The following is a 13,301-nucleotide window of genomic DNA, read 5'->3' as shown; positions in this document are numbered from 1 at the left end:
TCCACTGCGGTAAAAGTTAATAAAGTTACCGGCCAACTGGCCAGTTTTATTTACTCGCCAAAGTCAATTGTTACTCACATTCAGCTCTTGGGGAGTATTAATTTTGGACCCTACTGATTTAAAGAAAAAAAGAAAAAAAAAAAGTACACAAGATCCCAGGAATTGCTCTTTCCTGGTTTATTTATATGTTTGTTTTCAGCAAGAAACAAAAATCTACTTCCAACCCAAAGCCTCCCCCCCCCCAAAACGCACACACAAACACTTAAAAACCCTGACAAAGGCATCATGTACAACATGTAGTGCCTTGGGTATCAGCGATACTACTAAAATAAACCACAGCAACAGCGACTTAGAGAGTAGACAGGTGAATTTAGCCCCATAAAACCTTTACTAATAGAGTTTACTCTCATTTGCAGGCCCAAAACAATTCAATTGTCAGCAGGGCTCGACAACTTCCACAGTCAGAGCTGAATGAAGAGCAACAGTAATGCTTCTAATGCAGACTGGTCCAGTTCACTCCCTCCTGAGGGCCACTGCTATAATAACAGACCTGATATTGCATTCAGGCTCTAGTGACACAAGCCATTTAGATTACTCACACAGAACTCCTCTCTGAGTCTCTGCTTTAAATGAAAGAGGATATGAATGGAGAGTTTAGGAGCTACAGTCAACCGTTTGAATAAATCTTAAGGACACGCAGTCAAAACAAGGGGCGATGGGGGCTGTGAAAAATACATATGCGGTGTATGTATGTTTAGTGGATTAATTTCAAGCTTTTGTGCCCACGGCACTGGGTGTTTCAGTGGAAACACCATTAAACTGGGCTGGATTTGCTGGTTATTTTATTATTGCTATTGTATCAGTATAACCAAACTGGATTACTAAGGCCTGTAAATTTGAAAAGGCAGAATGCCGTAAGTATGTGTTTTATTTGTTTTATTTTTTTATCTGAGCACTGCAGTTCTTTTTTTCTGAGGTGTCTGAATGAATATATGTTTGGAAATATACCTCCATATGTCTTGATTTATTGCTGACTCTCATATATTGAGTTTCCCACAGCCAGCCATTACATTTTAGCATGATCTCTTACAATATACCCAGGGTCCTAAATGAGCCAATGGAGAGTGAATTCAGGAGGTGACCAGAGGAAAAATAAATAATTAAATACTTATTTGCAATGAAACGGTTATTTTGCAGTATTTATTTATTTTAATTAAATAAGCATTTTTATTACAACCCACAGCATTATAAGATAAGTCTCCTTTTCTTGGTAATAAAAAAAACAAAAAAAACGCTCAGATGCCTTTTTTAATATATTAGTTTATGTGGCTTTAAGTGAAGAATATTCATGCAACAAAGGATTGGGGTCTGTAAGCTTTTTTAAATGTCTTTGAAAGAAGTCTCTCTTGCTCACCAAGGCTACATTTATGTGATGATAAAATGCAGTAAAAACAGAAATATTGTGAAATATTAAAATTTAAAATAACAGTTTTCTATTTGAAAATGTAATTTGTTCATTTAATGTAAAGCTGAATTTTAAGCATCCATTACTCCAGTCTTCAGTGTCACATGATCCTTCAGAAATCATTCTAATATGCTGATTTGCTGAAGAAATATTTTATTATCATTGTTGAAAACAGTTGTGCTGCTTTTTTGTGGAAACAACTGTATACTTTTTTAGGAGTTATTAACAAAATAACAGCATTTATCTGAAAAAAGAAATCTCCTGTAACAGTGTAAAAGTCTTTACTCACACTTTTGATCAGTTTAATGCATCTTGAAATAAATATATTAATTTCTCAAAAATTTGGCATCTTGAATATGCCCGTTTCAAACCCCTGTTTTTACAGAAAACAAAAACAAATAAATAAATCTTTTATGTCCCATCAGTTTATACTGAATATACTACCAAGCATTTTGTATGCTATCATAGTCTTTATAATTCTTTTTTTTTTTTGAATCGGTAGCAAACTATCACTTTGATTGATCTTGCCTTTCATCGTGGGGGTCTTAATTGTTGATCTTCATTGAACATGATCAGTGCGCATCGACGTGTCATCTCTCGATTAAGTGATGCTGTCAGCTTGTGGCAAAAAGAAAACAATACATCCATGTAGACATGGCTCCATCGACCTGCCCCGTCTCTCTCTTTCCTTCCCTTGCTGTCTTTCTCTGTTGTTCAAGCTCCTTAGACATGTGGCCCTTGTACTTCATCACTGTAAATCTGCGATTGATCAGAACCAATCAGACGGCAAATGGTAAAATTTTAACTTCTTACCTTTAATGTTTTTAAGCTGTCCTATAAGTAAAAACAAATAACTTCTAATCTTATTTATTTATTTGTTATTTATAAAAGGATTTAGGTAATCAATAGCAACATGACAATTTTGTTTGATAAAAACACAAACAAAACCAGAAGAAAACATTCCAAAAGCTTTTCATCTAACTCAGTAGTATCTAAAAAAGTTTGCGCTTTTCAAAATATGAGCATGTTGCTCCCATTTTCTTTTTATCTGTTTCAGCCACATCCTCCGTTCCACACAAAAACACCTCCATCTTCAACAGAATGGCTATAATCACTTTCTTAACACCACCGCTTCCCCTGCCCCTCCAGTGAGAGATATCCTTGAGCCTCACCTCCATCTCTTTGCCAGGTCAGGCAGTGATAGTACTGATAGTGAGCTATAGTTTAGGTCCAGATCTGCTATCTTGGCCTTGAATGATGGAGCAAAGCGAATGGGGAGGTGTTTATTGTCACCCAGATGGTCCACAATGCGGCCGCTTTGCGCAAGGCCCCTCTGTGGCTTCCTCCTCCCCCCACCAATATAATTCATGGGGTGGCACCATTGTGTGGGTGACTGATAAGGCCTTCACTTTGGACCGTTCTGGTCACTTGTCTCAAGGAGACTCCAAAGAAACTTCACTCAGTACAAATGGTGGTGGTAAAGTGCTTTGCTCTCTCTCTCTCTCTCTCTCTCTTTCTCTTTTCCTCAGAGGACTGGATAGCTTTTATACTACTAAAACGTTCAAAGAGAAAACAGTATTAGCAAATATTCAAGTGGGGCTTTGACCTCCCGGGTCATTTCACTGTATGAACTTGAACTTCAGGTGCTGTTCAAGCAGAAAGCTGAAACCGTTTACAATCAACTAACTATTTCCACTGTCTGAAACAAATGTGGAAAATCTTTCCTTTAGGGCAGTGATTCCTAACTAGGGGGCTGGGGCCCACTAGGGGACCTCAGCAAATTTCCAGGGGGCTGCAGGATGACTTAAAAGTATGTAAATAACTAAAAAGTATTTAAATTCATATCCACACACGTATATAATTGTTGCAGAATAACTTAAATAATAATTTTCTTGTTGAAGAACATAATAGTTAAAATCTCTGGAATCAGAAAATGGTTAATTTAGTATTAAAATAGTATTTATATCAATATTGTTGTTCTGTTAAAAAACACATAAGAACACAGCTTTGTCATGTGAATAAACCTCTACCTCTAAATATTAAATAAATATATTTTATATTTATACCCCCCGCCCCCGCCCCGCCCCCAAAAAAAGAATAAATAAATTTACTGAAAACGTAACCCCAGGACATTCAAGATGTAGATGAGTGTGATGAGGGACAGATTTAGAGAAATTTGTCATTACATCACTTGCTCATTACTGGATCATCTGCAGTGAATGGGTGCCATCAGAATGAGAGTCCAAATGTCTTATAAAAAACATCACAGTAATTCACAATTAATTCACATGTAAACCCATGAATTAACATCTTGATAAGTAAAAGGCGCGTGTTTGTAAATTTTTTTACTTCAAATCATTGCTTACGTCAAAAATACCTCTATATTAATATCGCTTCCTCCTGTGAAATAGTTGTCTCGTGTGAATCAGGAGAGAAATATGCACAAATCAAGCAATGTTTACAAGTGAAAACAGTCCAAATTTTTGTCCAAATTTTGATGTGAGAGCACAACAGGTGATGGAAGGAAGCATTATTATGGATTATGGACCGTTATTTAAAATAGAAGCAATGGATTACATTTGAAACAGCTTAATGATGGATTAACTTTTTTTTTTTGGTGAACTATTCCTTTAATAGTTCAGTATGTGTACAGCAGGGTTCCTCAAATCTTTCCCTGGAGGCGCCAATCTGCTGCAGAGTTTAGCTCCAACCCTGATCAAACACTGATTAGTATGCTCAGGTGTGTTTGATTAGGGTTAGAGCTAAACTCTGCAGGAAAGTGGATCCCGTGGGCCAGATCTGAGGATCCCTGGTGTATAGTATCTTGTCCTAAACTGTTTGTGCTACAGAGAGAATATGACTGTGACTTTGGGAGGAAACTTTGGCCAGTATTCAACCCCAAGAAACTTTTGGATTAACAAACATCAAAAAATGTAAAAATGTTGTAGTTTGTACTGCAAAAACAGAAACATGTTTATGAAGTCTACCACAACAATTATTTATGAAACAATTTGGGTCAAACTTCTGAGCATAGATCCTGCTATGGATCTGCATGGACGAACACATTTATGACTCCTCATTCGTGTTACAATCACAAGAAGAACAGTAAACAAATAAATCCCAAAAGTTTTACTTGTCTGTTTCTGTTCTTAATACGGAGTTGTTTTCCTCTGCTTTGCTCCATCGATCTGCCCCTGACAAATTTTGACTCAATGCTCATATTTTTCCATCTAAGTAAATGTCCAACAAAACACTTGACGAATGGACTCACTAGTTTATCGAGTAAATAATGAAAAGATCATTTGGTAGACTGGATGTCGAGAGCGGGACCTGTCAATGGGGAACTACAGAATGAGCTACGTCGTTCTGAAAGCCAACAGGAATTGTTTTCCTTTTCACTTTCACTTTCAAATAGCATTTCATCCAAGAAAGTCCATACGTGTCAGCCAATCGATGTCACAGAGCATAATCAGAATGTCAAATATCTTAAGTGCTCTGATATTTTCGTGAAAACTTTCTCAGGCAGAGCTGTACATTGATTAGCGTCAAACTGAAGTTAAGAAGACACTGTCTGGCACATATTAAAAATGTCTGGGAGTAGTTTTTTTAATCAAATGAGGACTGTCATTAAATATGAACATAACACTGTGTGACCACTCCCATGTGTCAGGAAGATATCGATCTGACACATAGGAAATGTGTGCGTGTTCAGGTTTCCCACATCTGTTCTTTGTCAGGATATCTGTGATAGGCCTCATGGTCTCCAGAGGCCCTTTGGTTCAACATGGAAAAAGCATTACTGCATTGCAAGTGTTTCAGTAATCCACTCCAGTAATTACAAGAAGCAAAGGATCTTGTAAGTGTGTGCATATCATGACCTAGTGTGCTCAGTGAATTGTGGTGGATTTGTAAAATATTAAATGTACGGTTTACCCAAAAGATTGATTGATTGATTTAAGTTTTATTTCATTGTATGGTCAAAAGCAGTTTAAACATTTTTCAAAATATCTCCTTTGTGTTCAGCAGAAAAAAACGTCAGGGCTGTTAACATGACACCATTTTCAACTAAAAATGGGAAACAAAATGCTTCATTTACACAACATTGGCATTTGGGGGCCTGAAAAAGCTACATTTTGAAGAAAAAAAAAAAAAAATTTTAGTTCATAGTTGCCGTGTAAACACTAAAGCCCTGAACACACGAAAGCAGACTGCGGGGTGGGCTCACCAGCAGCGTCTGGGTCCAAAGTTGCCCTGACACACCAAGTCGATGCTCGACGGCCAAGTAGCACGTCGATTCTGCGCCTTTCTCGTGCACTGGCCAGCTGAACAGCCAATCAGTATGATCAGATGGCCCGACTGACCCACAAGCTCCGACGCCAATTGTCAGAATCGCCCAAAAAAAAGACGACGAGCGCAAACTGTCTTTTGGCATTAAAATTGTACTGTCAGGTTTTACTAATGATGTGCAGTGACAAATTGGCGCTGAAAAGGCGTGGACACAGTTATTTTTGTGCCTGACCTTATTGATTATGCATTTGTAGGAGTTTCCCTTTCAGACGCAAAATTTATGGGAAGAGAGTATTCAAATGAATCACACACATTTGCGCTCGTCAAATTACTGGCATTTGCGTCATTATTTAATGCCCCAAAAAAGGATGTCTTAAACTATTTTGTACTTAAAATGGCTACAATTGTTGAAGGAGGCACCGCAGAGAACAGAGAGTGTGTGGTAGGGAGAGGATTTTTTCCACATGTATTAATTTATTTGGAATGCCAGAAGAACACATTATCCAAACATATCGTTTGCCGAGCCATGTTATTTTTAATTTGCTTCAGGAAATAAAAGATGACTTGGAACCCTCAACTAGGAGTCATGTCTGTCAGAACTTCTAGCAACCCTTCATTTTTTGGCCTCCGGTTCTTTTCAACGTACTGTGGCTTCTTTATTTCTTTATTCTTTATTTGCAACAATGCTAATTTTCGCAGCGCTTGGTATATTACGTTGGTCGATATGTAAATGAGATGTTGCGTCTGTGTTCTTTAATTTACACATTGTTAGTAAATCGCCCGCAGAAATTTCCCCATCCCATCGGCGCTGTTTTAGAATTGCGCTCTCGCGCTAATTTGTCTTGTTTAGTAAAACTTTTAGGTATGGAATGACTCGAGTGTGAGTAAACGATAACATAATTTTTATTGTTAGGAGTACTATCACTTTAAGGCCTTAATGAATGCAATAGCTGAGCTTCTGTCTGCTATTTTTGAATATGAAAAAATGCACTGACATTATTATTCTAATTTGTTTTGTGGTTTAATGGACAATATAACAATGTTTGCATGCACTGGTCTACCGTCAAAACAAGCCGGCCATTCAGCATAACTAGCCAAGAGAAATAACTCTTTTCTGTGAGACTGGCCTTATACTGTGGATGACTGGACTGCTGCCTATCGAAGCAGCATCTTTATTCGGTCGGAAAATGAATCCTCAAGGAACATGGCCAAAGCTCTTTATTGTGTATGCAGTGTGTGGCCAGGTTCAAATTGGCAATCAATTATCCAATTAAGACTGACAGAAATGCACATCAGGAATTCCAGCCCATCCGTCCAGGCTCGCGATTGGAACACGATTAGAGGGACTTAATTAAACCCTAGGTGCAGGGTGTTTAAACATCGTTTGTGGGGCGTCAAAGGGGTTTGGAAATATAAAAACCGCTTACTTTAGATTCTCCACACATTCTTCTGTTGGGTCTGTGGAGGACACTTCTCAGCTAAAAGGTGACGTGTGGTAACAGCGGTGATATGAGAGGGATCTGGCAAAATTTTAGTATTTCAATGACAGAGAGAGGTGTAGCTAGTCAGGAAATGTTTTTAAAATGTGTAAGACATTTACATTTGTGTATTTGAAAGACGTCCTGGGAATCGAACCCACAACCTTGGTGTCACCTTGTTTTTTCAGTTGAGCTTCATAAAACAGGAAATGACATCATAGAAAAGACCCCAGCAGACCATCATGACTGTTTGTCAAGGTCAGTAAGTCTCCTAAAATATCAATTTATTATAAATAGATTATAAATAGATAATTTGAGCTTCATGAGATTTGTCATGCACATTTAGATTTCCAAATTTACATCCCTGACTTCCCAGAAAATGTAATGATATTTCTGAATTATTAACTGCTAAAACATTTTAGGTTAAAAAAATAAATAAAAAAATAAAAATAAATTAAGGTGTGTACACTATTAACTTTTTCCAAATTAAATTTTTAGAATCATGAAATTAAACTTTTCTTGAAAATGTTACATAAATGTTTCCTAAATCATCGTCGAATACATTTGAGTGCATTCCTAAAAAGTGCATTTGTTTTAAAGACTTTTATCTGTTATCAACCCCTTGTAAAATGTATGGTTATAAATGAATGAATAAGACAATGAATGTATGGAATAAGTGGATGGAACCGTTATAGTCAATAAATAAATATGCATAATTAACAGTAATGCAATAAAAAGGCAGGAAAGTTGTTTGCGTAAATTGCTTTCAAAGCAGGATTAGAAGTGAAGGGTGTATTATGTTTCATATTGCTGAATAAATTGTGAGTGTAAATCAGATTTTGCCCCCATCCCAGCAGGAAAACAATGAATAAACATCACGACTTGAACGAGAAAACTTCAATATCACTGGCAACGCTACTGATGCTGAAGCAACACAATTTGCTGAGAACACTTCCCGCACAGCTCAGAGAAGACTTGAATAATTCAAGATCATCATCCATTATACCACACCCCACATCCGCCTGCCGTTGGAAATGTTGAATATAATGTGTTGTGAAGCTTCAAGATTCTGTCGAATATATTCCTCCTGGCCGGCTTCTTGCCTTCCTTAGCTGCCCCGTTCAGTGCCTGCATTGATTTCCGCGTGGAATCTTCCACTTTATTCCTTATGTGTCAGTGGATATGGAATGAGAGCCACTGCATTTTAATTTTTGGGGGTTTGTGAATTAATCATTTCCCTGGATAGCTCGAGCTCAGCCTGGCCCTTTCAGGAGAACACCTTATCACAGCAAATAGGATTCAAAGGGAGAGGGGCAGCATAATCCACAGCTAATTGGATGAAATGGCTCTCTCCCCCTCTCTCTCACTGGCTGGCTGTCTGGCTCCTGTTCGCTCGGCTCCACAGGGACCAGGGAGCCACTGAAGAGGTTATTACAGCGTGTCTTGAGGGAGCATTAATACCTTACCCCTTGTTCAGACATGCAAATAATCTAATTCAAGGTCTAGCTAATTAACAACCCCACTCCAATCTGGATAAAGAGGTGCAATAACAAGCCCAGGACTTCTTTAGGGAGGCAAAATCACACCTGGTCCAGAACACTACAATTACATATGCCAATAAAATTCCGGTTTAAAGCAAAACCTTTGGTTAATATGCTGGAGGAGTCATATAATTATGTTTTATTAAAGTTTATAGGAATCCTTATTCATCTCCAATATTGTAAAACCAACACGGTATTGCCAAAAGCAACTCTACAATGAAAGGTGTGGCCACCTGCACGCCATCAGGGTTGTTTTTTTAATTTAATTTAATATTATAATTTTATTTGATTAAATTTAATATTTTCATATCAAATTTAGATTTTGATAGTTTTCAGTCTTTTATTTTTTTATAGTTTGTTTTAATTTTAAATTTATGTTTTGAGCCAATATCATTTCAAAATGTTCAACGCTGTTGAATTTCTGACAGTTTGGTGTAATTGCTATTTACATACACAAAAATAAAGGTTATTAATTTTCATTTAATGTTCCATGAAGAATCTTTAACATTCATGGAACCTTTCCGTTCCACAAGAGGTTCTTTTGTAGTGGAAAAAAATAAAATAAATAATTTACAAAAAAAAAACAAACAAAAAAACTTTTTAGATTTTTACGTTGTTCTTCTCACTAAGAGAAAAAAAATTGTTCTTTTAAAAACTGTTCACTCAAAAGTTCTTTGGGGCATAAAAAAATGGTTCTTCAATAATGGCTTTCACTCTGGAGGAACATTTTCACAGTTCCTATATCTATTGTCAGAAGTACCTGCATTTCACCTTTTTTACCTTGATTTTAGTTATAGGAACACCTTTTGGGGGGACTAAATGTACTCCTACTTTAGAGGAGGATATAACCCAGCATGATAGGAACTACCAATCACGTAAGTGTGCATTGATTGGCCAAATGCATGCCACACAAAAATCAGCACACAGCATTTTTTAAAAAGCCATGTAAACACAATTTACATACACTTACCCCAACAGCGATATATTTCATTTACCCACCATTACGCTGTAGTCCAGGTACTTCTCCTTCATCCATCCTCCAGTTGTTGATGTTATTGAATGCCGCGCTTAAGCGACGTCGCTGTTGGTTGGCTTATGTCTAAAATTTTGTTTTCAGGGAACCACCCTGGTGGCTAGATCCTATAACCCGGTGCGAAAGCCCCTTATGGAAAAAACAACCCCTTTGGAACCTTTATTTGAAAGAGTTTGGTAACATTTTCCTGCTTATTGCAGGTGGGTTATCAGGATTTCATGTTTTATCATGTGTGTGTGTATATATAATCGAATCATGAAAATATATTTTAGTTTTATTGTATTTTAGTGAACAAAATTTTTACGTAGTTTTCATTAATGATAATAATGCTGATCAGTACTGACTATTGCAACATGTCATATGAACTAATTTGCATCCTGAAGTGTTCTATATCTTTAATGCCTCCCAACATGCTTTGCAATATATTTTTCTCCTCCAGTGATCAGGCTGCTCGGCGAGGGTCTTCATTAGAATTTGTTTTGGCCTCATGGCAGGCAGCAGGCTGAAATGTAACATGCTTTAAGGCGTCTTGACTCTTTACTTCCAGGGCCCAAATGTCAATCTGGCCTCAGTAAGGTTACGCAGTCAAGGTTGCCAAATAGCAGCAAAACGCTAATCTCCAGGGCCTTGGGGTTCGTTTGGCCCAGGAATGAACATGGCCACTAGCTGCTTTGGCAGTTCATGCATATCCTGCGTATGAAATTGTGATTTACTACACCAATTTACATGTGCCAATACCCGATAGCCCCGTCTTAAATGCTCTTGGTTTCCGGTCTACGGAGTGTGTGAGTGTTTCCAGTCCCCACATCCCCCCAGAAAACGCACATTAGGCTGAATATATTGAAGCTTTGTTTTTAGATCACACTCGATAAGCATCAACGTGGCTATTGACCTTTGAAGATCCGCAGAACGGCCACTGCATTACATTTCAGTTAAGGCAGTACGCACAAAAAAATACACTTTAACCACTCGCTTTTTTGCTACATTAAATTATCCATGCAAATAACCAAATGTTTTCTTCATCTGTAGTTAATGTTTGACATTTAGGAGTAGAAATAAACAAAAAAATATATATATTTAGTGGTTATCTGATGCGTGCCGTGCCTGAAGTGTTAGATTTTGCAGGATCAAAGTAAAATCTATTTTGTTTATTCCCTTGAATATTTAATTTCAGGCAAGTTTAGGACAGTTTCATCCAAAACCATGCTGAGATGTTTTTATGGTAAGGCCATAAACAACACATTACATAACAAACCAGCATTTAGTTTGAATCATTAATAACCTGTCTATGAACTATAATCGAGCAAGTGATAAAGTTGTCTTCACAAAGCCCACAGCCTATATTTTAGCGATGCATGGGTAATTTTGTGCTGACATATTTGAAGCTTGCGTTGAAAGTGTATGCTTTTGTGTGGTATGCATGACTTGCTTGCACATGGGTAGCAAATGATTTCAGAATGCAAATTACAGAAACAGAGCTGTGTTAAATTGTTTGGTCGGCATCCATGAGAATGTTAAAAGCGTAAATTGCACATTTGGCACCAACATGGAAAACATTATAATGTACATCTAAGTAGCGCTCGCAGCTATTTACTAAATCAAACATTCTGAGGAGGCTTCAATGCGTTCAGCATGTCCAGCATAGAAGAAACGAAAAGACCAGCTGGGGAATTCAGGCCTGACTCAGTGTAGATCTTATGTATAAGTTTTATCTTCCTTTCCATCTCCCATTTCAGCCATTCTGCATCAACAAAACTCATTATACACAAAAGGGTGAAGTGCATGCATGCAAAAAGTCCTTAATGATGGTCCAACATAAAATATGGTATACTTAGTCTTGGGGTTCAATCACTCTTTTTAATAGCTTCATAGCAGTCTGAAAATAAAGTATTCATGAAGATTGAGGAAGATGATCCGATGAACTTCAATTTAATTGGCGCAAATTAAAACAATCCATCTTTCTGTGGCTGTCCATCTCTCTGCCAGCTCCTCTTCACTGCTCATCTTGCACCTTGATTACAATTATCTTTTAATGGCAAAACTTGTCAGATGGTTTTCTCCCTCTTTGCTGATTTACACCTGCTCGGCACAATATAGATTTACAGATATAACTCATATTTAAGTGTTCATTTCTGACTAAACGTGTCTCTCAGGCCTTTAGTGTTCTTACACCTCTTGATGAATGAATTTCCATGACTTTTCTGTGATTTTCTTTTCTTTTCCAGTTGTTAGTAATTATTGGATTAGGTTTTTTTTTTTTTTTTTTTTCAATAAAAGTTATTGATAATAGAAAAAAAAAAAGAAAGAACAATACTTAATGCACATTTGCACAAAAATATAAAAATATTTATTAGTATACTGTATGTAGAAATTAACATTGACCTAGACTGATAAATTCTAATTCAATTACGTATCAGATAAAATGTACTGAATATTAAAGTATGCATTAGAATTGATATATGATGAACAATTATATATTTATAAATTAACTTTAACCTAGATTAATAATTGCTGTAAAAAATGCTAGTTCATACCTAATGCTTTAATAACTGTTAATAAATTAAATCTTTTAAGTGTAAAGTGCACATTATTTTATAGAGATTGTGCTAAAAACAATATCTTTCTTATGATACATTTTAGAATCTTTTATAATCACACGTGTAAAAATGTATATGAATTTTACAAAAAAAAAATACGATTTTCTCAGGCCCCGGAAATCACAATATTATGTCTAATCACCATGTCCATTGAGATCCTGGGCCCTGCTTTACTGATTTATCATTGACATGATTGGTTGAGGCCTTTCTCCTCTGTGTTTTCAACAGTCTGTCATTGATGCATTCACACTCAGGATGAAGTCCTAGTGGACTAAGACCACAGCAACAGATGAGCAAATAAAGTGCACATGCAGTGGTGTTTTCTGCAGAATCCAATAATCTACCCAGGCAATTAGGAAGAAAGATGACATTTTGACTTTTAATTTGGGGACAATGTGGTGTGGCTTTTCCCTGCTGATGGCTCTTTTATGCTCTCCTGGCACCAGACTGAAGTGCTGAGATTGGACTTACCATGAGCTACACTCTTTATTTTACCATATAGCACCATTTCATCCTGTCTACTTCCTACATTGCGCTGTGCTGTCACTTTTCCAGACCAAAGTGCTTATTCTAAGTGATGCGAGATATGGAGATGGAGAACAAATGTGTCTCTGGGAGCAGCAAAAGATCAATAAGACATTGCGTCTCACCTAAAAAAGGTAGAGGTGTGGGGGAAAGACAAGGAACAAAAGAGCGGTAATGATAGCATAAGCGGATTTGAGCAGAAATAAGTAGTAAACAAACACAAAGCAACCTTAACACAACATACATCAGACTACGAGATATCTCCTGGCACACTCCATAACTGCTGTTTGTTTTGAAGGAGATGATATTATTGGGCCATGGAATGATAACCTCTCGTTGCAGTTCTCATCAGAATGTGTGTCTGGGAAATTGATG

General features: G+C 37.0%; 1 long non-coding RNA gene across 2 annotated transcripts in view; it reads left to right on the top strand.

Annotated features, from left to right (window-relative positions):
* Nucleotides 1–9,279, top strand: part of LOC131545500 (uncharacterized) — a 52,319-nt gene extending 43,040 nt beyond the window's left edge. Inside the window, exons 3-4 of one of the 2 annotated variants that reach the window (XR_009272444.1) lie at nucleotides 7,419–7,488; nucleotides 8,085–9,279. This is a non-coding gene — a long non-coding RNA (uncharacterized LOC131545500). The remainder of the gene's footprint in view (nucleotides 1–7,418; nucleotides 7,489–8,084) is intronic. The other variant, XR_009272445.1, reaches the window with a different exon arrangement.
* Nucleotides 9,280–13,301: the final 4,022 nt, after the last annotated feature.

This window comes from Onychostoma macrolepis, chromosome 08, assembly GCF_012432095.1.
Source record: "Onychostoma macrolepis isolate SWU-2019 chromosome 08, ASM1243209v1, whole genome shotgun sequence".
NCBI classification, from domain to species: domain Eukaryota; kingdom Metazoa; phylum Chordata; class Actinopteri; order Cypriniformes; family Cyprinidae; genus Onychostoma; species Onychostoma macrolepis.
Note: the sequence above shows the minus strand (reverse complement) of the source record. Positions and strands in the feature narration are given on the sequence as shown.